The 27,303-nt window shown below is 43.5% G+C and overlaps 1 protein-coding gene and 1 long non-coding RNA gene across 2 annotated transcripts in view; one reads left to right on the forward strand and one right to left on the reverse strand.

Annotated features, from left to right (window-relative positions):
* Nucleotides 1-27,059, reverse strand: LOC140850311 (uncharacterized). Its single transcript, XR_012132942.1, has 3 exons — nucleotides 26,916-27,059; nucleotides 2,165-2,310; nucleotides 1-752 (listed from the first exon to the last, which is right to left on the reverse strand). It is a non-coding gene; the product is annotated as an uncharacterized lncRNA (long non-coding RNA).
* ALK (ALK receptor tyrosine kinase) overlaps nucleotides 1-27,303 on the forward strand; it is a 650,534-nt gene that overhangs the window by 296,433 nt on the left and 326,798 nt on the right. The window lies entirely within an intron of this gene.

The raw sequence follows: 27,303 nt of genomic DNA on the forward strand, positions 1-27,303 counted from the left end.
CTAACAGTAAACATTTATTTCTCACAGCCTGGAGGCTGTGAAGTCCAAGATGAAGGTGCTGGCAGATTGAGTTCTGAGTGGAAGGCTTCTTTCTGACTTCAGGCAGCCACCTTCTCTCCAGCCGGGTCCTCACATGGCAGAGAGAGCTCAGTTTCCCTTCCTCTTCTGAGAGGGACACTAACCCCTTCATGCGGTATCACCCTCATAGCCTCATCTAAACCTGATTACCTCCCAAAGCCCCACCTCCAATACCATCACATTTGGAGTTATGGCTTCAACATGTGAATTTTAGGAGGACACAAATATTCAGTCCATAATGTCTGGATAGCCTTCCAAGTCCCCTTCCGATCCTGAGTTTATGAGATCAAAGGTATCAACTTAGGAGTGATTTCCTCTGGGCTGTAGATGATTGTCTTCCCCATAGCTTCCTCCAACCTATCCTGGCCCTTGTTGTCAATAAACATGACCAATATTTATTAGTTGGAGGGAAAGGTGCTAGAATATCCCAACAGTAATGATTGGCAGGCAGATTCACCAACTTTCAAGAGACTCGAATTAACATCAGTGACACCACCTTAATATAGCACTAGTTTGAGCAGGGCGAGCTGCAGCAAGGCCCTCTAATTCAGGGACAGTCATCTGCCCAGGACTGTGGCTTTGTTCCCAGGTCAGAGCTGTGAGCAGGAACAAAAGCAAGATCTGAGAGCAGAGCATGTGGCCTCAGAACAGGAAACTCCTAGGGCTGCTGCATTCTGTAACAGAATGGAAACCGGCTTCAACTTCAGCACAAACACAACATGCCAGGCCTCTTTACACAATAAATGCTTTTATCCCTTTAAGTGTCTTTTCTCAAGGAGGTGTTCACGGTGGCTTTTAACAAAGCACCTTTTATCTCTGGTCCTTGGGGATATTTACCTAACACAAATATCTAGAAAACCTGCTGAGGGAGGCCAGGTTAGATTCTTGGCCATGGATTTTGTAGTTTTTGTTGCCAGTTTGGAGAAACTCAGTATGTGGAAACCCTGCAGTTTTGAAAGGTCCGAGTTTAATCCACCACACATGTCTGAACTTCAGCAGGACCCTGCACTGATTTTTTTCTCAATTGTATCTACTCAATTTCTGCCATTGTAATCTGAAAACAGCTGTAGTTGATATGTAAACAAATGAGCATGGCTGTTTTCCAATAAAACTTTATTTATGGACACTGAAGTTTGAATTACATATAATTTTCACATCATGAAATTTTCTTCTTTTGATTGTTTTCCCCCAACTATTTAAAAATCTAAAAACTATTCTCAGCTCTCGGGTCACAAAAAAAGACAGACATTAGGCCAGGTTTGGTCCTTGGGTTATAGTTTGCCAACCTCTGTGCTTGACCTTGGGTATAAAGAAATGGCCAACGTGGTCCTAGCCTCGTGGCCCTTACTGTTGATGGGAGAGATGTCTCTGAAACAAATAATTCAAATCATTGTTATGTAATTACTAATGGTATAGGAAGGAAGACAAAGGTATAATTAGGAAATAGAAAATATTTAAATTGGGAATCAGCAAGTGAAATGAGAACAGGGACCTATCAGTAAGTATAACCAGGAAAGAGTAGATAAAAAAGAAAGTGTTCCAGGCAAAGGGGAATCAAAGCTCCAAGTGCCAAACCGAGTGGTGGTTTTAGTTCTTCTCTGCAGTCCTATCAGGTAAGCAAATGCTCCAGGAAGGGTCAGAGAGAATGTGTGTATCCAAGTGTGAGGGAATGACCTCTCTCCAAATCTGACTCAGGAAAGGAAATTCCCTGTACCCTCCCCACTGCTTGTCATCATGTATGTTCACAGAGGTTCAGACCTCTTATCTCAGTCTTCATCACTGTGTTTCATTGCCTGGGAGGCAGGTTAGGGCAGTGGTATTATGAAGCGGAACAGAAACACAGTACAAACAGGAGTCAGGCACCCTGGGTTCTGGATTCAGTTCTGCCACCACCTTGTCATGTGGTCCTAGGCACATCACTGAACCTTTCTTAAACTGAGATGAAAATGGCTTTTATACATCCAGAGTGTCCAGACAAGTGACCTAAGAATGACTGATTGGGGGGTCTCTACATGCCTTCAGAGCAGCCCCATTCATATCTAAGGAGTTCATTCAAAAAGAGAGTCCTGTCAAATGCTCACTGTACCTGCGACTGCTGGGTCCTCCCCAGGCCTGGAGGGCCCTCCATGACTCAGTGATAAGAGCCTCTTCTCCAGGCTTATCCACGTTGGATCCTGAGCCAGGTCTGGGGACTCCCTGGACAAACGGACAGTGGAAGTGCCCAACCAAGCTCTGCAATGAGAATCAGGGAGCACCAAGCCATTTTCTTCAGGAAAATGATAAATCCCATCCTGCTGCCAAAATGTCAGGAGAAAAAAAATAAATACAATTTATACCAAGGTTATTCAGCTTTCTGTTGCCTAGTGGCACCACAGTCAATTAGTGACGTAGGCTAGGTGGCAGGCCTTTAACTTCCAGTAAATCAGCACCCTACCATGAGGGGCTTACACCCTGGAGAATGCTGAGCCAGGCGGAGTCCTGTCCCCTCTGCACCTTCAGGTACCCTCAGAGGCAGCCTTTGGGCTCGTGCCCAGCTCTGTGTAGCTTCCCTCCGGGCCAACTTAGACATGCTTCCCTCAGAGCTCCTACCTCCCCCTCAGTTCTGATGGGCCTACAGCCTTCACCTCCGAGTGTGGTAAGGGACTTCTAGACAGTGAAGGCCACAACAAAGTTCTGGACCCCGTTTTTTGAAATCTGAGTCACCTAAACCCAGCACCACTCCCCTGGGCATGCTCTGCAGGCCCATGTGTATGACTTTTCTGTCTGACTTATTTTTTTCTTCAGTGGATCTCTTCCCACAGCTCTCTTCACTCCACAGAATGCACAGAAGCTGAATGAGCACCACAATTCTGTCTTTCCTCCCCACACAGCCATCACACTGAGAAAAACTCACCGGTATTCCAAGATAAATGAAGTCATTAGAATCCAGGCTTGTGATGATTCCCCCAAACCAGCCCAGCCTGGTTTCACATCACAATTAACAAAATATTTTTATTCATATCCCTGCCATGGACACTCAAGATAACTCTACGACGTAGCAGAGGAGGCATGATTATCCCCTTTGACACATGGGGCTTCTTGCAACACGAGGCACCCACTCTGGTCCCCCCCATCCGATATTCTGTTGGCTCACAGAGGCCATTTTCCAAGCTCTGTATTTGGCTGGTTTGAAACTGCTTTGAGAAGGGGCATCTGACACAGCAGATTTCTCTGCATATAGTCACAACTATGTGCAAGTGCAATTCTGGTTATTTTGAATTATTTTACAATGAACTTGAGCTCCGGAAGTGAGTGATTTCTGAGGAATCATAAAATAGTTTACAAACCCAATTCTGAAACTTTTTTTTTTCAATTCTGAAACTTTTAACCAAATACAGTCACTGACGCAGGCAGCCCCCCCTCTCCCTTTCCACCTACATGAATGTCCCTCTGGGACTGCCTGTTAAGGAATTTGCCATTAAGCTTCAGTAGAGACACTTAGCCCTTTCTTAGTTCTCCAAGCTAAGCTGCCTATTTCCAAATATACGAGCCAGATACCCTCCTAACCCCAGACCCTACCATACCTCTCTGTTCTATTAATTTCTGTGTTATAGTTCATTTTCTGCCCTAGCTCTTGAAGTGCCCCCTAGTCCCTCCCTTTGATCATCTTGTCATACCATCCAGCTTCCATCAAGTTCAGCCCTGCTTGAATCTCCGAGTGATCAGGGCTACCCCACTGTCCAACCAACACCACTCACAAGCAACGCCTCGCACGCTGGCAGCCGCACGGTCTCAGTCTGGATGGCCCACCTGTCCATCTCAGAGCCTGCTTCCCTCATCCCTGTCCTTATCATCTGTTTGTTTCTCCTCCAACCCCAGGAGCTACATCTTCAGCCTCAGCATTTCATTTCCCACATAAATGATGACTTAATTTCTTCTTGTACGTTTATAGCTTTCATTTCCAAAATGTCTACAGATTTTCATTTTTATAACCACCTGTTCTTGTTCCATATTTTCTGTTCTTCTCCATGGATGCTACTGTCTCCTTTCTCTTTGAGTTTCTTAAAGATACTTAGAAACCCACTCAAAGTTATACTTTTTCCTCTATATCTTCATGTGAGTTCTTCTGTTTGTTGTCAGCCTTTTATGGTGTTACCCACACAAGCTTGAGGATTTTGACTTTGTGAGCTCCTCTTCCACAGAGGTTTCACCTCTGTATATTCTGGGGTGATGTCCCAGGAAAACAATCTTGCAGAGCCTTAGCCCCAGCTGGAGAAGTGGCTCCCAGCTAGGCTTGTGCTGGCCACTGGTTTGACTCCTTCCTGTATGGGTGGTGAGATTCTGAGCTCTGTCCTTACTGGTACTATGCAGTTCTGGGTCCTGGTCTCATGGGACTGGAGCCTTCCTAACCCAGATACAAGTGAGCAGTTCGATGTCACCTCCATCCAACCTTGGGGAATGGCAGGGATGATGGGCAAGACAGCTTAATTCTTCAATACCAGTAAGCATCACATCGCAGCCCCCAGCCTCATGAGGGCGCTCTTGGCCTCACTGTAGACAAAAATCATTGACCATATTGCCCAGGAGGGGTTTCCCTTTTTTTTTCCTTTTTGGGGTTAAGAATCCTTATTTAGGTCAAGTGAGAAGTCTCTTTCTTGCTTTTGACTATGGATATATATATATATATATTAACTTTTATTATTCAATTTATTTTTTATGTTTTCCTATATTTGCTATGGACAATGAGGTGTCAATTTAGGCTCAATTTGCCATCTTAAGAAGAGAGTTTAAGTTCAAATTCTACCCTTGTTGTCCAGGCAGGTCTCGGAGAATCTGCATTTTCCTGAAGGCCTTGCAGACCAAGCCCCGGTCACGTTCTTATACCCCAAGAGCAGACTCATTTAACAGTTTAATCTGAAAGCCCTCTTGATATGTCACAGTTCCAGACTCCAGTTTCCTTAATGACAACTCCTCATCCCCTGCTAAGGGATTTTTCAGCTTAAAAACATGTTATCAAGTGAGAGAGCCACCATCCTACTCCTGGCAGTCAGTCCCTCATTGACTTTGAAACATTAAAAAGTACTTAAGAGCTCACATTTTTATTTTATCACATCGGGATTGTCCCTTATACTAAGGATGTTCTTGTTATATACCATAGACTTTTCAGTTACATAGCACTCCTCTAGGACAGAATGTAATATTTTTTTTGCAGAGTCGGATATTTAAGTGAATTTTATTGTCAGGTTTTCTTTGTAGTCATTGTAAAGCCAGCCACTGTTTCTTAAGCTATCTATGAGGGTAACTTATCTATTGATAATACAGCTATATCTTTTTACAGTGTTCCACACCACACAGCTTAAGTACCTGGACATCATTATTTTAAAGTAGAGGAAAAAAAATTCTTTTTTTTTGGTCAATGATTTTTCTATGTGTCCTTTTACACGTAGTTTTAGGTGTCCATCCGATATGTATAATAGGGAACAGAAGACATGGCATAAGGTGCCATATAATTTAAAACATAGTATTTATTTTAATACTATAAATTGTATGTTTATAATATTTTTTCTGTTATAAAATCAATTCATGCCCATTATGGAATATTCATCAAATACACAAATGTATAAAATAAGAAAATAAAAATCATTAGCGATCCCATCATGCAGAGGCTATTTACTAATCACTATTAATATTTTGGAGCATTTCCTTGCCATCTTTCTTCAATGTAGTGTACATACATATATTTCACAACTGGAGTGAGTATGCATATAGTTTGTCTAGCCCAGTTTCACTTAGTGTTATGTAATTTTACACCCAGAGCCAGATTTGCTCCCCCATGTTCATGGTAGCTCCCTTCCTTCTTTATAAGACGGTAAAACCATGAGTTTTCATGGTGTCTCTCATAAAAGGTATTAGGATGAGAACAATTTGTTTTAGAATCCTGCAGTGCCTTAGCATCACCCTTACTATTTTATACCAAGTTCTGGTACACTATCTAGTCTCGTGCAAAATACGAGTGTTCTCTTTTTAGAAGTACTCTCTGGACCTCAGTAAAAATGAGGAGAGAGAGTAGGTGGTAACACTTTGGCCCAGCACCCCTGCGTGGACCCTGGTGGTGGTGCACCATGCTTGTCATGCAAATGGTCCTCATCCCCTTGCCCTCCAGCCCTGCTCTGCCCGACCTACCCTGCTGTCCTCCTACTCCCCCTGGAGGCGATCTGCATCTCCTCAGCTGCTGAAGAGAGCTCTTGGGGAGCTCTCAAGGTTTTAATTAAACGTGACTCCAGTCGTGCAGCAGTAGTTATTAAAACTTTTATTAAAAACACTGCTAAGGTTCCACGTTAATCAAGAAGCCACGTCTTCCCTTAATGGACAGAATTACTCATTAGATCATTAGAACCAGTTGAGACCTCTCAGCTGTCAGATTTCTTTTTCCCTAATGTCAAATCTGTATGAGTCACTCTCATGTTAGGAATTAATAAATTTATTATTACTTGACTGGTTATGTAATTTTAAGAGAAGGGCACCTGGCTTTGTTAAGGAATTTCTGATATCCCCATGGCAAATGGAAAGACTCGGCACCAAATTAGTGGTGTCGATTCATATTCTTATTTGATTTATCATCTTTCACATGCTCTGAAGCACAACAGATATGATGGCTCTGGGAATGAGTACTAAATCTCCTCTCTCTCACCACCCTGTTGACAGTAGCTACTTAAGTAAAGTCTGATTTGTGAGGCTGGCAGGCATGCTGTCCACTACATCTGTCACCACCAGTCAGGGGATTGGTATTTCCAAAAGACTCTTTCTTCCCTTCCAATTTCCTTCACCTTACTTTTAATAATAGTCTCATATTTCCCAGACACTTTCTTGAGGCCTTAAAGAATTTCATTGACTTTGTCTTCTTCCAGGTCATAGAGTGAGTGGTATTTTCATTCCCATTTTGAAGTTGGAATATACTAAGAGATAAAGGTTCATATTGACTGGCTCATAGTTACACAAACTCAAGACCCAATGGCCTAGATTAGAAGGCTCCCTCTGGGGAGGAAGTCAGATACCAGGCAACGGGCCTTTGCACCCACCACAAAGGGTAACGGTGAAAGACCTCATGGATCGCTTCATCCAGATTCCGTGGTCCATAGGCACTCCCAAGTATTCCTGGGAGTGTCCCTGCACATTCCCGGTGCTCCTCCTTAGGAGTCAAGACCTGCCCCAGTGTGCCTGGGAAATTCTCAAGTGGCTGGAGTCCTTTCTACCATATCAGCACTCTTCTGGAGTCTATTTTCTTAAAGCCTCATGATCAAATCATAAACCATTAACATGGCCCCAGGCCCGCAGAATCCGGTCTTGATCACCTCTCTGGACTCCCCTTTGCCCTCTCCATCTCCCATCCTGAATTCTAAATTTCTATCATTTCTTTAGATTGTTCATACTCTCCTCTTGTCTTCAGTCTTCAGACATATGGCTTCCTCTGCCTGGAACACTTAGGTAAGGAAAAATGGTTTGGGGAAAGAAATAGTTGTTTTGGAATTGTTGAGTGAAGGTGACATTCAAGATGTGTATGAACTACTAAAAATATAGGATATGGGGAATGCAAGAGATTGAGATTCGCGTGGTGGGCCTAAGAGTCACTTTCAAAGAGCCCAGTCCTCATTCTTCAGAAGGTGGAGGTGAGTATGGAGAGATCAGCAGTTACCGCTGGATCTCCCAGTTGTCACACTACCTCTAAATTAGGTCAAGTCAGCCTAATTTAGTTTACTAATAATTATAAAATTATTAAAACATAAAAATGACTAATTGAAAAGTCATTTTCAATTTTCAAATTGAAGCCACCAATTGGAATACAGGGAGAAGTGCATAACACCTAGAACAGAGCCTTTAGTGGGGTTTGGGGGGAAAAATTCTAGCAAAAGGGTGAGGCAGATGACAGTCCCAACTGAGGAAGATCAAAAGCAAGAAGGAACTAATGATAGTGAGTGTTTGGAAGTAAAAGAAGGGCGCTAACACTCGTTTAGTGTCTAGTTAGTGCCAGCACGGTATTAGGTTTTTTGTATACGCATAGCTGTAATTCAAATCCAAAGCTCATGCTCTCTCCAACATTATCACCCCAGAGGTGATTCCAGTGCTAAATATTACCAAAAAGTCAATAAGATGAAGATTGAGAAAAGTTATTGAATCTAGCTAAAGACGTCATTAATAATAGTCAACAAAGGAGACACTGTTGAAACGAGGTCTTGTTTTTATTAATATTTATCCTCTTTGGGCTAGAGCAGAAGCAGCACTGGGCTAGAAATACTAGGTGCTAGTCTTAATGCTCCCATTAACAAGATGAGTCACTAATGCATTTGATCTTAGTTTCCACAACTATGAAATTAGATATATTATTAAGGGACTTTGTCCTCCAGCCCTTACTGGAACCCACAATCCTAATATAGTGAATTTTGCTAGAAATGCGTGTACCTGTCATAGTGCTATGTTGAGCAGAAACAGTGTCTGTTTTGTTCACTGTTGTGTCCACAACACCTCGGACAATGCCTGGAACATAGAAAATAAGCATATATCTATTAAATCAGTAAACTCAAATCATGTTTTATTAATCTAAAACAAAAGTTTTAACTAATCTAAAACTAATCTAAAACAAAAGTTTATCTAAAACACTGTCATATTGGGAACCCAGATAGTTCAAGACAGTATATATTTAAGTCAAAGTTCAAGAATGATAGGAAAAAAATCCTGAAATTCTCAAAGTGAAGATTTATATATGTTTTCATTCTAAGATCTTCAAGAATGTGAAACGAGTTGAAATTGAGGAGTGGGGCAAAGAAGTGTGAGAATCACTGGTTTAAACTGATGCCTTTGAGGTATTAAAATCAGAAATACGTAAGTCTGAGTCTTTGTTAAATATCTGAAATACCAGTAGTAAGACAGAGTGTCAATGAGATTGAGAAAACAAACCCACACTGCACCAAGGACAGTTCGGTGCTGTTTGGAGCCACCCGTTTTGGATTATACTGCAGCCGGGAAAGTTACAGTCCACTTACACTTATTTTCTCTTTTTAGAAGCAACTTTTTTTCCTGGTTACAAATTAGCCCATGTTCATGATAAAACATTTTGAACATACAGAATTATAGAAAGAATAAAATGGAAACGCCATAGTCCTGGCTAGTCCGAAGCCCTGCTTTACTATTTTTGTAATGCTCCTTCCAGTCTTTTCTCTAGGGGATCTAATTTTTCATGTAGCCCACAAGCTGAGGCTGACTTGGCCTAATTTAGAGGTAGTCTAACAACAGAGATCCAGCGATAACTGCTAATCTCTCCCTACTCACCTCCACCTTCTAGAGAATGAGGATTGGGCTCAACTTTCTGGGCTCTCAGGGTCTGAGTGGACATTGCTCTTTTACTCATGCCTCCCCAAATACGGTTCTAGCCCTGTTTTTTCATTGTCCAGTCAGCTCACAGCTCCTGGAGTGCAACACGCCTGATCCCAGACCAGTTTATACCCATCAGTGTCCAGGGCTCTACTGCATTCACCCCTCAGTTCCAGAATGTTCTCAGCTTCAAAAAGACCTTTTCTCTGTGCTTCACCCTCTAAGCCACCACTTTATCTGACCAGACTTTTCTCATTTATGTACTCAGTTTTAAAATTTATAAGATTATTCTTTTACTTGAAAATGTTTTGTTTTCTCTCTTCCTTTCCCTCCCCTCCCCCATGCCCTACTCCCCTGTTTTCTTATGGAGATTCTTTAAATCGGATACTACATTGCCGATTAATCCCAAATTCCACACAAAACTAGTAAATAAATATGAGTAAGGTAGCCGCCTTCTGGTGCCCCAGCTTCCAACTTGGCCCACTCTGAAACCAAATTCTACTGCAGCAAAAGTGAAATTGCTTTCAGATACCTGAACAGCATGAAAAAAAAGGGAAAATCATCTTAATATTTCCTAATATTGAGATGTTATGCTTCATGTAATCTAAATATTCGAATGTTCATCCACTTGGTATCACAAAGAAAAGATGTCTGGATGAAAGTTTATTTTTCACTTTTCATCCAGATGTTTTGATAGTGTAAAAAGAAGATACTTGACTTGCTTTCTATTTACAATTATTTTTTGTCAACACCCTATTCTTTTAGTTCCTTCCTTTTGCATTTTGATCACAGACTTCATTTTTTCCAGTCTCCTTTGGCCCCTTCCCTGTTTTTATTTAGAAAATTAGAGGTCTCCACTTTACTGTGTTCTTGTTTCCAGGCAGCTGCGTCTGGGGAGGTCTCTCCCTGTGCACCAGGTGAAACCTCAGTGTGGACAGGGAAGGGTTCTTGACTCCGAATGAGAAAGAATTCTCAAGTAGATCAGATGAGTAGGTAAGGAAGGAATTCATTAAAGGGACAGCAGCAGGGAATGGCAGCAGCCTTGTAGGGAGCAGAAAACAGGAAAGTGCAGAATGAAAGAAGAAAAGTTATCAGCCTAGGGCAGATTCCCTTGCCAGGGTCACCCAGTGTCTTGTGTCTGCTTGGATCTGCCCAGTGTGGGGACTAGCCCCTACCAACCCAGGATGTGGGGGAGCCACAGAGACAGGGATGGAGTGATATTATGTTCTGAGAACTTCCCAAAGAAGGGAGATTTTCAGGCAGTCTCCTGCAGCTACAGTTCTTTTGGGTCACCCAGTTCTGCAGGCACAAATCTGAGCTCTCAGCAGCCCCTCTCTACTTATCAGGGGTAAAATGGAGACTTGAAAATTGAATGAAATAGCAAAAAGACAAAATGCAGTAAGTTAAGCAGTGAGAAAGCTTTATTTAAAAGTACACACTTAAAGAAAGGAAAATGCGGGCATCCTCAGAGAGGAGGCGTGCTGAAAGGCTAGGGATTCTGTCTTTTTAAAGCTTTCAAGAAGGGGCAAAGAGCCGAGTGGGGGTTGTTGGACCATAGGCTTGACTTGTGGTCTCATGATATCTCCCTCTAGTGAAGGACACTATGTGCTCATCCATAGTCAGTCCTCTAGATAATTCTGTAAGATAAACTTAACACAGTGGATTTATTGATTCTGTTCTTCTCCAAGATAGTGGTTACCCTCAAGCTGTGGTGACATATCAGTTAAGACTGCTTGCCCTGCGTTATTGTCTGATTACCAAAGAATATGTTAGGAATCTTCCTCTGCTTTTTAAAATGGAATTTTAACCTTAAGATGGGGTCCCTCCTATTCTTACTATACTGTTTCTATCTCAGCATTTTTCATCATAGGCAGAAAAGTTAATCATGATGCCTGTTCCATGTCCCTGCCCTGCCTCATTCTTTTGAGAAAAGTAGAAAATGAAAGAGAACCCTGCCTCTGACACTCCCTATATCTTTCCTCCAGTGACAAGCTAGTGAATGTTCAGTAGTTGGCTTTCCAAAGACAGAGAGACCTCATCTGCAACGTTTGCCTCTTTTGGTTTAAACTTCCCACCTTGGCCAATTTTAAGCTAGTGACATGATTTTTCTGTATGTGAAGTTAGAAAGAGATGCATAGCTCCCACCATTATATAGTATTCCCACCATACAGTAGATACATATGTATGTAAGTATATAAACTCAAAAATATGGATAGTAGTAAATAATTAGGAAGTGGTGAATTTTGATATACTGATTGCCTTTGTTTTTAATTTAATTCATTTCATCTAGGATTTCTCAGCCTTGGGACTGTTCACATTTTGGGCTGATATTCTTTGTTCTGTTGTTGTGCCCTGTGACTGTGGGATGTTCAACAGCAATCCTGGCCCCTACACACAAGACAGCAGTGACCTTCCCCAGTTGTGGCAGCCAAACAACTTCTCCAGATGTTGCCAAATGTCTCCTGGGGTGCAAAATCACCCCTGATGAAAGTGCTGATTTAATTTTAAGTTCGTATCCTTAAATTTTTAATAATGGCTATATTTAACAAACCTGCTCTCAAAATTCCTGAAAACTGAATAGTCAGCCTTCACTCACTGAACACTACATCTCCCAAGCAAAGCTTGTCTTGAGAATATGACGGTTTGCTAGGGTTACACAGTATATGAGAGGAAATAAAAAGAGGAGAGTTCAGCTATGCTTTCTGACATTTACCCACTGGGTTAGTCCCATCCCTACATGTACAGCAACATCTTTCTTTCACTGTATCTTTGGTTTTCTTTGAATTAAAGGGTATCTTGGCTCACTGCCTAATTTTCTTCCAAATGGGCTTTGTTTGGTGTGGCAGCTCTGGGGTTCTCTGTAAGGTGAATGTGATTTTCTGCTCAGCCGAACTCACGGACCTCCCCTGGGGCCTTACATGCCTTCCAAGGAAGCCAGCTTTGAGTGGATGGTGAGGGGCAGAGAATGAAGGGGGAAGGAGCCCCTAAGGCAGGGTTAGGAGTGATGGGCATGATCGGCCAAAGAAACACTGATTCTCCTATTCTTGGGAGAGACTGTGTCCCAGAACAAGAAATCCTAGCTTGTCCCCATCTCTCTACTGCAGGTGAAGGGGGGCTGGAATGTGAGAAATGTGAACAGAGAGCTCTGCTGCACTGTGGGGGAGGCGCACTTCCTGTCTCAGCCACAGGCAGTGAGGTTAGCCTTTGCCAGTGTTAAGGAGCAGAGAGGGCTTGCAGGGTTGGCTCAGGCTTGACCTGAGAGAAGGGAGCTGGATCCCAGGGAACACATGCTTCATTACCAAGTGCCCAGAGCATCAGAGACAGGCTGATATAACTGAGGCTGGGGCTGGCGTGGGCTTGTGGTACTGCGGGAACAAAGGATGGAGATTAGGAGGGACACAAGGGTAAGGAGGAGACCTAGAGGGAGCCAAAGGGGGTCTCTGGCCCCTTCCCCACCTTCATTCCCTCCATCAGGCCCATCCCTGAAGATCTGTCATCTGAGTTTTCTTGGGGTCGGTTCTCCTGTGACAATTTCCCAGCTTGAAATTTTGGTGGCCTTGACTTTGCACCTGAGATAGAGAGGGTTCTTTAAAAGATTGACAAAGGGAGATCTTAAGCCAAAAATGATAAGGACAGACCCGTGAGAAAGACAGCAGAAGGAATAAAACCCAGAATGAATTCAGGTCCTAGAAAACACTAGTTAGAACCCCAAGGGCTTGTTTTAGCTCGGATAAATGCAAAAATGAGAGGGCACAGGCCGCTGCTCCAGAAGACAGTGTAAAATAAGTGACTAAGGTCCTGGGAATTGATTATTTTGAACATAAAACAAAAAACAAAAACATTCTTTTTTTCTTCCTTCTCCTACCAGACCCCCTCCTTCCTCTCTTTAATTTCTCTTTTCCTCCCTCTCTGTCTCTCTGTCTTTGCTATTCTCCTTTCTGGCCTCACTCTTCTCTGTGACCTTCAGGAAGAAAAATCTAAAACACAGTCTCCAAGGGGCTGCTCTGGAGCTCCATGTTTATTTCCTTTATCACTTGAAATTCTGGCAGAGTCCAGATTTCACCGGTGCTTCTCTGGTGTTTTACAGTCAGTCTCCTGTCTTCCTAGCCATCCACATGATCGTTTCACAGCTTTGCATTGTAGTTGAAGAGGCAGCCGTTCCCACGTACCTAACTCCAGCCCTCCTAAATGCTTCTCTGTCTTGTGCTGCTTGCTGTCCTTTGTTTACCATACTGGCTGTGGCTGGCTTAGATGCCAAAGCCAAATATTCTTTGAAATCCCCAATTTTAAGAGGAACTTTAAATCTCTGAACTTCTTGAGAGTGACTGAAAAGTATAAGAGAAGAATTTAGCTTGTCAGAATAAGGAACTCCCAAAGCCCTGATAAATTAAACTGCTTTAGATGGCATTATTGTTTTGTTTTAATATGGTCCTTACAGAACACGAACATGTACAAAAAATGCAACCTTTAAAAATTATGACCACTGAAAACAAACTCTGGAACCATGCATGATTAGGTACACTGCTGTAGCCTGATACAGTACAAATCAGTAACTGATTTTCAAGGAATTAAAATATAATAATACTATTCATACCATGTTAGAATAATTGTTCCTTGATTAAGGATATATGCGTTCTTCTTACGGTGCCTCTAATTATGGCCTCGGTCATCCTTGCCAAGTAGATGTAGGCACATGGTGGCTGAGGAGAAAGTCCTTTCAGTGACAAGCCCAGAAGCTCGCTGTGACTGGCTACATAGCATTCCGGGGGGATTCTACCTTAATGTACTCAATGTCTTATTCCTTGGCACATAGGATGTGACTCAAGAACCCTGAAAGTCCTGCCAGACTGGCAATTTGACAAGCATGCTACAGGATACTTTGCTGCTGGCTTTCAATTCTGCCAAAGAGCTTTTGCCTGGCACAGATGTAACCATCCCTGGCTACATGGTGGAAGAGGCTAGGAAACTCTGGTGAGGGGGTGAGGGGGGTCTCTCGTAAGGTCACTAATCCCATTCATGAAGGCACTAACGTCAACTTAAGCACCTATCAAGGCCCCACCTCCTCATACCATCATATGAGGCATTAGAATTTCAGCATATGAATTTTGGAGGGACACATTCAGACCACAGCAGAGAATGAAAGAGACAATATGCACAAACAGACAGAACTGGGAAAGCTGAAACAACATGATGCCTCTACGTAAAATCCTTGGTGTGAGCAAGCAAAAGTAAATTTGTTTAGTGACACACTCTGAGGGCTTCCTGAACTAGAAGAGGCTTCTCTGCACAGGATGAAAAGGAGGGATGGATCTTTATGCTATAGAGCTAGCAATACCTGCCCACCTCTTTCTTCTATCCTAAGCCTTTATTACGTAATATTTCTATACATTCTTGCTTTTGAAGAGATAAGCTACTTTTAAAATACCTTTATGTTTAGCACATAAAAGAAAACTGAACACAACATAAACATAGTCTCTTACCTTTATTCATTTTTTTTTGAAATTTACTAAAAATAAGTCCATCATCCAGCCTCTAGTTGTTTGTATGGGAGATCAAGAATGACAGAAGTCAAAGAAAGAAGTGTGAAGCTGCTGACAGTTATGTGTTTTCAGGAAAACCAAAAGCAAAATGCTAAGATTTGCCGCAGGCCAGTGAACTGCCGCAGTAGCACGTGGCTGAACAAGAAAGGAAAGCGGTGTTTAGAGGCTGGGGCCTTTGGATCCTTCCACTAGTTCCCCTAGGGAAAGCAAAACAAACAAAAACAAAAACCTAGTTGACTCTAATCTCTCAGAAAAGTCAAGGCCATGTCACCTTGGGCTTTACATTTAATTGTGAAATCAACGCTTTGAGCTGTGCTTAAAAATAAGCTCGCATCCTAAGCCAGTTATTAAACACAAATGTAACACATCAAGCAACCGCCAGGAATCCTGCTCTCCTTCAAGACAGAGGAAACAGAATATCCTCCAGTTGCTCAGGGGCATGGCCTGTCTCATCACCCTGGAGAAAGGTCCTTTGCCAGAGCAAAGCTAACCCTCAGGCTAGGGGAGGCAGGAACAGGATGACACAGATGCAAAGCTGTGACCCAGGCCCCATCCTCGTGGGCAGGTGAGGCTGTGCCCCCCTCAGCCTCATGGGCACCTCCATCCCAGTCCTCCTCCAACCTGGATTTTGTCCTATTGAGTCTAACACTCTTAGCAAACAGCGTTGGAAAATAGTTACCCCTAACTCTGGGAACCAACTCAAGGATTTGACTTACCCGGCTTTTGGGTTTTTTTGTTTGTTTGTTTGTTTATTGTAATCTAGTAGAAAGAAAAGGGGTACATATATAATGGTGAAATTTGCATCCTGTCCCTAAATTTTAAAAGTACTACATATTTTTTGATATATAGCAATGGAAGGATAGATCTTCTTGATTCACTTCGTGTCACACCATGTGAGTTGTTGCACTGCCTTCTTCAAAGAGGCCAGCCTAAATGAATGTTAATGAAAGTGTTCCTATTTCCTAGATTAGAGAGCAGAGCCCCTAGCCCAGAGGTCTTGGAGAGGGTGGATGCATTCCACTGGGCCCAGGCCTTGAGCCTTCAACCAAAGCCCAAAATATACCAAAAGAAATTCTGCTAAATTTAGTTAAATGTAAAAAATCAAAGCACTTTTTGAAACTTAAAAGAAAATATATGTGGATAGTTATTTTATCCTCAAATGTAAATAGGAATTAAAATACATTGAACAAATCTATTGAGATAATTATTATAAGGTTTAAACTCCTGCAATAAAAAAACTATAAACAAAATAGAAACACAGATATGTTTTCCAAAAATACATAGGAAAACAGTTGATATATTTAGTATATATAGAAATCATCGTATAAATAAAAAAGAAAACATTAATACTCCCAGGAGAAAAATGGGCAACTGATGTGAGGCAAAAATTCAAAGAAAAATATATGAGATTAATAAAGATTATTTTAAAAAATAAAAAATTTTGTAACCATGTATGATAGTGGATGTTTAAAAAATGCTAATTAAAAAGTTTTCAACTACAAAATTAGCAGTTTTTTAATGATAATGATACAATAATGCCTAAAGTCCTGATGAAATAAGTATGCTTCCTATGCTGCTGGGAATGTAGACTGATGTAATAATATCTTTGGGCAGCAGTTGTACAATATTTATCAAAATTATTAAGAATGTTTATATCCTTTAAACTACCAATTCTCTTAAAAAATCTATCCTAAAATAATAATTAAAAACAAAAAGAAACATATATTCTAGGAAAATCTTAATGCAATATTATCTGTAACATCAAAAAACAAAACAAGATCCTTGAAACATGCTAAAAGCCTCCAAATAAGAAAATGTTAAATACAGAGACTGTTTAAGGTAACGGAAAAATTCACATGATACCATAAGTGGAGAAAGCAAGATATAAACACATATATAGTATATGATTCTAATTTTGTAAAAATGATTGACAGAAAATATTAGCAGTGCAGAACTTTATATATGATTGCAGATGATTTTTACTTTTTTCTTTTCATCACTTAAAGTGAGCATTTAAAATTTGAAATTATGCATTTGTACCTTGCCTTGTTCCAAAAGAGAATGTAGGGTTTTAAAATATGAATAATTGAGTCAGATAAAAATACATTAAAAATAATTAAGAAATTAAGACAGAGAAAATGTGGATAACAAAGTTACTATGGATCTGAGTGTCTCTAGCACAAAAATCATACCACGTGTTATAATATATTGGTAGAGGAAATCAAAATTTTGGCTGTAGGCTTCCTAACAGCCCACATGAAGCACAAAATGCTTTCAGTTTATAAGATTCACAGACTGTCTAAAGTAAAATCAAACCAATTGCTTAATAAAAATGTGTGGTCTTAAACTATGACCAGACAAAAAGGTTTCACTTGGGTTCTTAAAGAGAGACCAGCCCTCCACATCATCTGAATAATAATCACAGCAATTCATCTTATACACCCTTGCTTACAATAACCTTTAAATATGAGCTGATGACACCATAAAGGTGTAAATCAGAAAAGCAATTCTCATCATTTGACTAAATCCAGGGTTAAACTCTAGGACACGTAGTAGCTAAAATGTCTGCTGCAGATCCTTGATCTAAGAATTTCTACATGAGAAAAGAAAGCATTTCCATGGGTTTGTTGAAGATGGGTAGTGGAGAATCGGGACACCTGTGCGTTCTGTGTGCCTCCCCAGGAGTCCCAGTGCCTGGTCACCAAACCAAATTCTGTGTAGTTCAGGTTTGCCCAAATTTATTTGATTAATCTCATTGCAAAATTCCTCTTTAGATCCAGATGTACCAACCATTAGTCTTCTCAGATTTACTTGGGGAAAAATTTCCAAGGAACATTTATGGCCTGTAAAAAGAACATCTTTTTAAGAAGTAATCAAAGAGGAAGCTCCCTGTACCATGGAGTGACTGCACAGGAGGTTTCTTGGGGATCATCACATCCTGACCCTTGCACTAAACCCTGTAGATCTGACTTCAGGATGGCCCCTTGGGACTCATTCCCGTAGAAACCCCATGGAGATCTGGTGATGCTTGGTGCAGAGGCTCTGCCTTTTGAACTTCCACCCTTTTCACTCTGCCCCACCTTGGCTTTGCCTTTAGCACTCTGCTCCCTGCTGCTCCAAGGCCAAGATCCAAGAAAAACAGAGCTGACTTTTGTTATTACATGCCATGGCTAGAGTGACTGGGATGCAGAGAGGGAGGTGGTGAGATCTTGATGGACACAGAGTAAATAAATCAGGCCTCTAATTAAATTTACATGATAAATAAATAGGTTGTCTCATTTATTTAGTAAACAAATTTAGGCAGATAATGAGATTTCTGCTGGAAGCCCTGCAAGGCCCCAGAGGCATGTGCCAGCGAATCACTCTGCTAACATCCCGTTTTCCGTAGAAGCATTTATCTGGCTCATCAGATGGTTGCTGTAAGAGGACGGTCAAGTGACAAACAGCAAGGAAGAGACCTCCCTGGTCCATATAGGAGTCTCTCCTACCTTTTTATGGCCACAGAAGAAATAAGAGACCAGTGCCTAAGAAAGGGCATTTTAGAAAAGGAAGCAGGTTTCTTATGGTAATTAGAACAGGAAAAGGAAGAGAACAGATAGAGAATTTTTATCTTGGTGTTAAAAATCAGAAAACTGAGGTCAAGGAAGATTGAAATTAGAATCAAGATGTGTGGGGTCATGTTGTCTGAGCAGGGCTCTGCTGTGAGTGCCAGAATGTTTGGTTGATGGGGGATGCTTTCTTGAATTAACAGCGGCAGGGTGCGGGGTTTCCTGCCAGCCAGTTGCGTGGCCTTAAGCAAATCATCCGAGGTCTGTGTGACTTAATTTCTTTATCTCTAAATAGAGGATAGTAATGGCAAAAGATTACTAATGATTGTGAGACTTGGAAGGCTTTGCAAATTGCAAAACATGATGTTTAGTTTTATTGTAATATTATGTAAATAACAGCAGGAAGCAAAGTGTAGTGGAAAGAACAGTATCTCTGGATTAAGAAGAGTGCTGGGTTTGCATGTTGACTTTTGTTTCTTTCTCTGTGTGAAGATGATGTTGGAAAAAAATCTGATTCTCTCTGAAAAACAGTATGTTTTTCTCTGTATACATATCTTCTACTCTTCAATTTCTGTCTGAAGCTCATGTGACCACTTCTTGGAAGGGAATCTTGATGCCAGACTTTGGAGAATCATGTTCCTCAGAATTAATGTGCAGGTGAACATGCTTTAGAACATCAAATCAGAAGCTCACAAAATGACATGGCATCGCAGTGCCCCTTGAATTTGCAAACCTCTGTAGCCCTTCAAAAGCCTGGCAGATACAGGACAGGTGAGAATGTTCAGGAGAGGATTTCTGAACAATCTGACACCCACCCAAACCTAAAGCCCTAGTATCAGCTGGTCATATAAGCTCCTGCCTCAAACTCCCTCTCTAGGCCTTGTTACTGAAATACAGGACAAAATCCATTTCGCGTTTAGAAAAAAAAAACACATAGAAGGAAAATGAGATTCCCATCTTCCCAGGATTTGGGCTGGAGTTTCCAGGGCCTACACCAACGTCTACTTCCATGAGCCCTTCACGATCTCTTCAGCAAGAACGCCGTGCCCTTCTGCTGTACCTGTGTAACCTTTGTTTCCGACACTCTTATGCCCTCACCCCATCCTTTCCTCCAGATGTGGTTCCATCTAGGCAGATCCTCTCCTCTCTAAAAAGTGCAGACAACACGAAGTCAGAGATAGCATGGGAGATATTTCTATGTCTTTGCCCTACTGGCCCCATCCCTTGCAAGCAAACAGGGCCTCACATAAACTTACTGAGTGAATGTTTGACTTGAGTCAGGGATGGTGAAGGGATTAGAACTGCACAACGACTGTTGACATGTAGCCTGCAGAGGCACCACTTACCCATGCCCAAGCTTACCAGGATAAGGACCTTTCCTGACCTTTCACATCTTTCTCTCTACCTAACAGACAAAGAAATGAGGCAGGATGGGCATTTAAGCTGTCATAGGGCAAAAATTTGGCAAGCCAAATGCCAGTCTTCTCAGAAATTACTCCAGTTTGGAAAGAAGTAAGAAAAGAAAGAGACGTCTTCCTGGTTTGGGAGTCAGAGACTGGGGTCCCAGCTGCATCCTCACTGTACTGGTCATTTGTGATGGTCATTGCCTGGAGCTTTGGCTCTTAGTCCTCGTGACTACCACCTTTAGCCTTGACCTGAAACTTCTGGACTTCCAGGCACCTGCTGGCCCAGTTTACCTGCGCAGCCTCTCCTCCTGTGTTCTGACAGCAGGAAACAGTGAGCAGAGCCTGGTGGGAAGTGGCACAGCAAAGTGGTCCTAGCGGTGTTCCCTGGGCTCTGGATTCCACCAGGTAAGACGCTTCCTTTGAGCTGTTGTGCACACACTCTGCTCCATGCAGTTCTTGGAGGAACCATGTGGTAAGGCCTTAGAGCTGTGTGGAAAACCTTTACCTCAGGCAGAGAGGCACCGTATGTTCACCAATAAGGACTCATCCCTTAGTCCCGGCGTTGACGCTTCTTCCTTGCTGCCTGTGACATGAGGGAACGAGGATAGAAAGGGCATTCAAACCATCGTTCAGTAGAGCACGACAGAGCTGACCACTGCTGAGCCTGTGGCACGAGCCTGCCGTTCAGCCTCTTTGACTCACCGCCACCGGGCAGCAGGATGGAATAAATAGCCCCAAACCACGTCAGGACCTGTCTTTGTTCAAGCTGAACTAAACTGTCATGTGCATGGCAACTTTCCCCTCCACATCTGTCGAGCATAATTTAAAAATCATAGCCCTTACACCTACAGGGTCAGCACCACATGTTGTTCATCTTCCTTATTATCCCAAATTAAAGTGTTGCCTGGTGTCTGGATTCTCTGCATGGACTGTAATAACGGAACTCTAATCTGACTCCCAATCAAACTTTGGGGGAAAGCATATTGAGTCAGAGGAGAATTATATAAACCTGATTTCCATGTGGGTGCAGCAAAGGAGACCTCCACTATGGTTGGGCCTGAAACCCCAGGCTTTGGTTATAATGACATTCAGATGCCAGCGCTGGCCTTGCTGTTTGGCTCCTGTGCGTGACAGAGAGACGGAGAGCAAGAGAGGACACCGAAGCGAGTGCATCTGGGCTTCATTAGTTGCAATGTAATTTACAAAAGGCAGCTTTTCAGATGTTGGGATAATCAGCAGACTGTTATTGAGGTAGTGCATGGTAATCATGGGTTGACATGAACAATCCATGCTCAGTGAGATAAATGGGTTTGACTGGCAGGGCAATGGTCAGACTTTAATAAAAAACAGATTGAAAATTTTGTCCTGTGGCTTAATATAAGGATCATCTGGACATATGCATAAAACCTACACAGTAGCAAAAACCCCTGGCAGAAAGAAGATGCCACAGCGCTGGGTCTCAGAGCCAATTTCTGTGTTATAAATTCTGTGGATGTTTAGGTCGTTGTTGAAATGGGAGTGGGTGGGGTGAGAAGGAGAAAGCAATGCAGGGACCTCTTAGCCCATTCCCAGCATAAATCACATAATAATGGACAAGTAATTTAATACCATTCTGAAGCCTCAGAGTGAATCATTGCTTTTTCCTACAATTGAGTCTGGGCTCTGGTGGGTGAAGAACCTGAAGCTGTTGACTCCTAGAATTATGCTCTCTTTAGGGGTGATATATCCCTGTGCCTTGCTTGGTCAAGACTGAAGTCTTTGCTCAGAGGCCTGTTAACCTTTCCTCTGCCTATCCAGTATCACACATGGAACTGCCTTCAGTCCGCCATGGGTGCTGATTTTGCACCCGTCAGAGCTCCACAGAGGCCCTCCCAGCTCTCGCAGAAGCTGCTTCTTACTCTGGTTGGCTGAATGCAGTTTTTCAAGTCCGGCGTGTAGTAGGTGCTGTCGGACAAGCCTCTGGATGGCTCACATACACTGAGTTGGTTTGCAAAGCACTAGGGAAGAGAGCACGGAGGGCATCCCTGAGGATGTCCAGGGAGGCTGTTGGCTATTTCTTTGCACAGAGCAATTCTGTAAGTCACCAAAGCTGGGCTGAACATTTTCCATCATGTCTCTCCCATGTGGACCAGAATGTCACCTTTTGGGAGGTCAGATTAAATAAGCTGTTGGGAATTTTCAAGGCACCTGAAGCTTGTGAGGACAGAAAGGAGGAGCAGAGACCTGTATTTCATGGCAGGTTGATATTAAAATACAGACTTGGTGCAAGGATGAGGTCATCATCAAAGATCAGAGAGAGCCTAGGCTTCTAAGGCTGCAAGGATCTGGGAAATAATCTGTACAAAGATGAGACTTGAAGACAAAATTACTTATCCAAGGTCACACACTGGACTCTTCGGTGGTGCTTTGTGTCCTGTAGAGTCACGGACCCATTCACCTGGGCTACATACAGAGGCTGAGACAAGTGCCCAGCAAACCAGGAATTCCCCGGGACATCTCACCGCAGATAGCTGCTGCTGCTTCAAGACTGCGCGGTCCCGTGTCCACATTGCCTAGATGCCCTTCCCCTTCCCACTTTCAGCTGTCCATGGCTATACTTTCTGGCATCTCCAGCCAAGAAAGCACACTTAGCTTTCAGATTGCCTGCAGGGCAGGTTGAGGTGAAGAGCTCAACTAACCAACTGGGATCTATACTAACCAGCTAGGTCCCTTGGGCAAGTCTCCTCCATCCTCTGGACTTCAGTCTCCTTTGACTCTAAGCCATGGGCGTGGACCGAACTACCTCGGGGGCTCTCACGGCCACCATTGTTTTGCTGCAGTGGAACCCTTTTATCCAGGGAAACCCTTCACTGGCCACGCACCTGAGCATTAACAAAGAGATGATTCTGGCCAAAAGCAGGGAGGAGCACGTGCCCTCTCTCTCCGCTGCACTGCACCCCTCAGCAGGCCCTGAGGCTCCATCTCAAGCTTAGGACTCTGCAGAGCATGGTTAGGAAAACACTGGGAGAAGCTCTCTCAGAGGCCCTTTCAGCTCCAGCATTTTATGATTCTATTAATAACCTGGACTCAGGTGTCTGAACAGAGACCATATTAATAGAGGTCACAATACCCTGTGACCCCTCCCTGAGCTATTGCACATCACGAGCCTCTCTTGCTCTTCTTCGCTCAGGGGAAAGAGCCCAGTGCAGCCTGGGATGCCACCCGGGTCTGCCACTCCTCGTGACCCAGTTCCTGTCTCAGCTTCTTCCTGATCCAAGAAGCAGCATGGCTTCAAGGACTGAAGATCCTATCCTGCCAGCCAAGAGGTTTGGGTACCTTGAGAACTGGGTTATTAGACTGGCTGATTAGGCTACTGGAAGACTCTCCCCTGTCAGTTCACTGAGAAGTGAGACGGAGATTCATTCACCAAGCACATGATTTGATCATGGATCCATGTTTTAAGCCGTCTAGGAAACAGAGGTAGTGAGGCGCATTGCTGTGTCTGCACAGCTGGGGGCGCTGCATGAACTTGAGCCATGGTCCTGTGATGGGCAGTGATGCCCAGAGCTGTAGCATCCTCTCAGACCGGACAGACCCTCATCTCCTTTCTCTGCCTGTACTAATTCTTCACCATCTCAGCCCCAATCTCCACTGTGTGCACTTACCAATCCCTCAGTACCCATTTGTTACCACCTATGTTTTGGAAGGCAGTTAGACACACTCACGTCACTGGACTGCTCATTATATCCCCTCTTGCCTTTTTTTACGCCTCTGGAAAGGAAGTGCCTCTTTACCCAGTGACTGCTGGGACCAGCAGCCAGTGTAGGAGAACTGCTACAACAGTCATCTGCTCTCAGCTTGTCTGAAGTAGATAGCTTTAATTATCTCCAAGTAGGGAAACTGAGGCTCTAAGGGGTAAAATGACTCAGAGAGAATAAGGAAGGGGCTCAAGATTTGAAACCAAACACATCAGCTTATTTTATAAACTTCCAGTGCTACTGCATGCAAGAACATGGATAAGGCCTTGGGCTCCCCAGGAGCATGAAGGGACTGACAAGCAACTAAGAAGTCCTCCTGAGAACCCAAGTAGGGGCTGTCAGGGGCACCTGCAAGCAGCAGAGGGTGTCCCCAAGAGCACTGAGTGGGCAAAGAAAGCATCTGAACTGAGAGGGAGCAAGGGTCAGGTCCATTTCCTGGGCAAACATTGACAGAGCTCCTACTGTGCCCCTCCCTCACCAAGTGGGCATTGCCAGTCGGGAGAGGGAACTACGGAGCTAGCTTGCAATCAGAGGGTAGTGTGAGGGTGTTAAGAAAGAAGTTGAGAGAGGAAAATGAAAGTTCTACCCAGACTGGGGCCTGCAGCCATGACCCTAGAGGAGGCAGGAAAGAGGGACTTGGAGTTTTTGCCCCTGGTCTCTAAGAACTTAAAGGGCATGTAAGTTTAGGGCAAGGGACATGTAAACCAGACCATTTCTGAATGTTCCGTGATTATTTGGGGATATAGAGGCAACCACTACTTTTTTCCAGCACATCGTATTTCTCTTTTTCATTCATTCCACAGTCTCTGAAATATACTTCTGTTATGAGCGGTGAATCAGTCAGCCTCGGCCCCTGACCATACTCCCCTGTGCATCTGCTTTCTAATGGAAAAGAGGGTCGCTACAGGCTCTCTATGACAGGCTCTTGCCTTGAGCTTCTCCTCATTCCATCTTCAGCAGCGAGACAGTCGGGAGCCTGTGGCATTCTTGAGTGGGGATGCTAACAAGGTACACAGTATGTTCTCAAATCAAAACATTTCTCCTGTGACACTCTAGTTTTGGGGCTATGCCTTTCAGGAGAACATCAAGCTTGCCCTGGTACAAAGTCCCCGGACTGCATTCTGGCTATGTGTTTGGCAAGCCTGGCACTAGGCAGACTTGGCCAACAGAAAAAACATTCCAGGGCCACGGCTCTGCAGAAAAGCAGTCTTCTGCCAAGAAACTTTCCAGAGGGCTGGGAACTCACTTATCTGTGGGCAAAATTGCCAACCTGGGGATTCAGCGCAGCTTCTCTGCAAAAACAGGCGCTGAATTACCCTGCACTTAACAAATGGTTGCCCTGCTCTCCTAAAGCTGCCAACACAAATTGAATTGTATTTTTTCACTGGTGTATACAGTGGGTGTGCTCTACAGCCAGCACTAATTTCCCCCAAGCAAGATAAATGCACAGACCTGAGCCGTCCTGCTTACATTCTGTCTCATTCTAGCAAATTAAAATGTCACAGAGCTACAGCAATCCTTTAAGAGACCCGGTCAGATGGGGGTGGCGCAATGGGGCTGGGAAGGCTATCATTTGATTTCACACCTCAGCCGCCACTCAGATAAATAAGACTGAAAACTGATAAAAACCTGGTTAAAACACTCACAGCTTGCCATAAAATAAGAGTCCATAGAAGGCGGTGTCAATGGAATCTTACAAGAAGCAAAAAGCTGTTATTTTGGCAGTTTTCTTAAGAGTTATTTTTACATTACTGGTATCCTCTCATGGATTTTTCCTCCATTCACTCTTAAGCCACAATCAATTTTAATTGAGTTGTATGAAAATTTTCACCGAAAGTAGCTACTTCACGAATCAAAGTTCATCAGCAAACAAAGTTCACACGATCAGAAATGGAGTTTGATTTTAAGAGGCTCTCAGAGGAAAATTGCAGTAAGAAATGAAATTGTGTTTTGCAGCTGGAATGCCATTGGTTGTACCCACCAGAACTCTCTGAATTTGCCTAAGAGCAGGTTTTAATAATGTAATAACTGGCTTTTGCACACTCCTTTTCTCCCAGGCACTTCCCAGGCATGGAAGGGCACTGCAGCAAGTTCTCCTTCGTCCTGAAGGCGTCCTTTTAGGAAAGGGGGTGTGTGGGTCTATGTCCATCCCATTTTCCAGAACAGAAAACACAAGCCCTTAAGAAACTCCTGGGGATCTGCGCAGTAGCTGAGAGAGGAATCCAGGGACTCCCCTCTCCTCACCAGTGAAATGGTAGAAGCAGTGGTGCTCGGGAAGCACCAGCCACAAAACAGTTCTAGAGAACTTTCCCCTTTTCCTGCCCACCTGCCCAGAGGTCAGGCTTTCCTCACTTCGTGTGAGAAGCAGTCAGGAGATGTAGTTTGGAGGCTGAAATATGAGACTTTCCGGAACATTTCAATGGCTTATGGAGCCAGAGGACCAAACAGAATAAACCAAAGCAGTCCCAGAAAAGTCAAGAAAAGTGGTGGTCAACCCACGGGGGCTTACAATCAAAAGCAGGGGCAGGTGGAAGCCTATCCAAATGGTCCTTAACCCCCTTGTGCACATTTCAGTCTAGAAAGAGGCTAAGTATTCTTGATCTCACTCAGCATCCTGAGGTGGACTGGAAAGAGGGCTCATGGCTCCACTTGGTGGGTAAGGACGCTGAGGCTGAGGTGCGTGGAGCGGCAGGAGCAAATCCCCGCGTCCAGCTGGGGTCCAATCATGGCTCTCCTGATGCTGCAGCCCCGTTCTAACCACCGCTCCACACTCCCTCCCTGCACAAGAATAGGTGGCGGGGCTTGCTTTCTCTTCAGGTATCACTGAGTGCTGCAAGTATTTTCAGATGGAGAGTTATGGCCAAGGACCCTCCTCCCTTGAGGACTTTACACTTGGCAGTCCCAGCTACCTGAAAATCTCTCCCCCATATACCCAGGTCTCTCCCATACACCCAGGTCTGCCCCCATACACCCAGGTCTCTCCCATACACTCAGGTCTCCCCCATACACTCAGTTCTCCCCCCATACACCCAGGTCTCTCCCATACACTCAGGTCTCCCCCATACACCCAGGTCTCTCCCGTACACTCAGGTCTCCCCCATACACCCAGGTCTCCCCCCATACACCCAGGTCTCTCCCATACATCCCTCAGGTCTCTGATCAAATGCCAGCTCACCAGCGAGGTCTCTTCTTACTGCCCACCTATGTCCATCAAATTTGCCCTCCTTACCCTCTTAAATTTTTCTCCATAGCGTTTCTCACCTTTTATTAGTCAATGGCCTGTCTCCTTCCTCTGAGTCCTGCCGTGAGAGCTGAGACTTTGCCATGCTTGTTGCTCTATGCCAGCATCTGGATTAGGAGTTGGCTGTTTCTGTGAAGGGCTGGATAGTAAATAGTTTAGGCATTTGAGCCATACACTGTCTGTTGCAACTGTCTAACTCTGCATTGTAGTGTGAAAGCAACCACAGACAATATGTGTATAAATGGGCATGGCTGTGTCCCAATAAAATTTTATTTATAGACACTAAAATTTGAATTTTAAAATTTTTACATGTTGTTTCATATTCTTCTTTGTCTTCTCCCTACCCATTTAAAAAATGTGAAAAACATTCTTACCTGTAGGCTTTACAAAAATAGATTTTAGGCTGGA

Source organism: Manis javanica, chromosome 1 (assembly GCF_040802235.1).
Source record: "Manis javanica isolate MJ-LG chromosome 1, MJ_LKY, whole genome shotgun sequence".
Lineage (NCBI taxonomy): Eukaryota > Metazoa > Chordata > Mammalia > Pholidota > Manidae > Manis > Manis javanica.